Below are 1,306 nucleotides of genomic sequence, written 5' to 3'. Positions count from 1 at the left end.
TTTTTTGTTTGCGAGAAAAGGCCCTAATGGTATAATTCCGATTTTTTTTTTTTTTTTAATTGAACCGCTTATTTTTGTGCTATGGATGATGGCTGTTCCGGTATTGATGTTTGAACGTGTCAGATGCGTTGTCTTTTGTCATTGTGTGTTTTGAGGCAGTCATCTGCTACTCATTAACACATGGCATTTATATGACCCCATCAATTTGAGTACTAATGACCCCTTTGTGAAACTGGCATGTAGAGTTTAGGTAATCAATTGATTGAAAGGTATTCCTGGAACTGTTGCTGAAACACAACTCGCTGACAGTGTTGGAAGCTACTCTTAAAATAGTTGCCCATGCTATCAATTACTTAACAATGGAAGTTTACTGCAAAATGCTAAGTTACTAGTTGAACAAAAATATATAAACACCTGTACTGTTTAGGTCCCATGTTTAATGAGCTGAAATAAAATATACCAGAAATTGTCCATACACACAAAAAGCTTATTTCACAAATACACAGATTTGTTTACATCCCTGTTAGTAAGCGTCTCTCCTTTGCCTAGATTTGTATCTATTTAGCTAGGCTAGACAGTTAATAACACATTATTATTTACAATGACTGCCTAGGAACAGTGGGTTAACTGTCTTGTTCAGGGGCAGAACCACCAGTTTTCTTTACCTTGTCAGCTCAGGGATTCGCTCTTGCAACCTTTTGGTTACTGGCCCAACGCTTTGGCCACCTGCTGCCTAGATAATCCATCCACCTGACAGGTGTCTTGTCAAGAAGCTGATTAAATGCTGGGGACAATAAAAGGCCATTAAAATGTGCAGTTTTGTCACACAACACGATGCTATAGATGTCTGAAGTTGAGGGGGTGTGCAATTGGCATGCTGACTGCAGGTATGTCCACCAGCACTGTTGCTAGAATTTAATGTTAATTTCTCTACCTTAAGCCACCTCATGGTCATTTTTAAAGAATTTGGAAGTATGTCCACCCAGCCTCACAACAGCAGACCATGTGTAAGTAACCAGGCCAGCCCAGGACCTCCACATCTGGCTTCTTCACCTTCGGGATTGGATGAGACCTGGACAGCTGATGAAACGGAGTAATTCTGTCTGTAACAAATCCTTTTTGTGGGGGACAAACTCAATCTGATTGTCTGGGCCTGGCTCACCAGTGGGTGGGCGTAAGCCCACCCATGGCTGCACCCCTGCACAATCATGTGAAATCCATAGATTAGGGCCTAATAATGTATTTCAATTGACTGATTTCCTTATGAACTGTAACGCAGCAAAATCGTTAATTGTTGCGTTTTTGT

The sequence above is a fragment of the Oncorhynchus clarkii genome, chromosome 33 (assembly GCF_045791955.1).
Source record: "Oncorhynchus clarkii lewisi isolate Uvic-CL-2024 chromosome 33, UVic_Ocla_1.0, whole genome shotgun sequence".
Classification (NCBI taxonomy): Eukaryota; Metazoa; Chordata; class Actinopteri; order Salmoniformes; family Salmonidae; genus Oncorhynchus; species Oncorhynchus clarkii.
The sequence above is the reverse complement of the archived record's forward strand: the minus strand, read 5'-3'. Positions refer to the sequence as shown.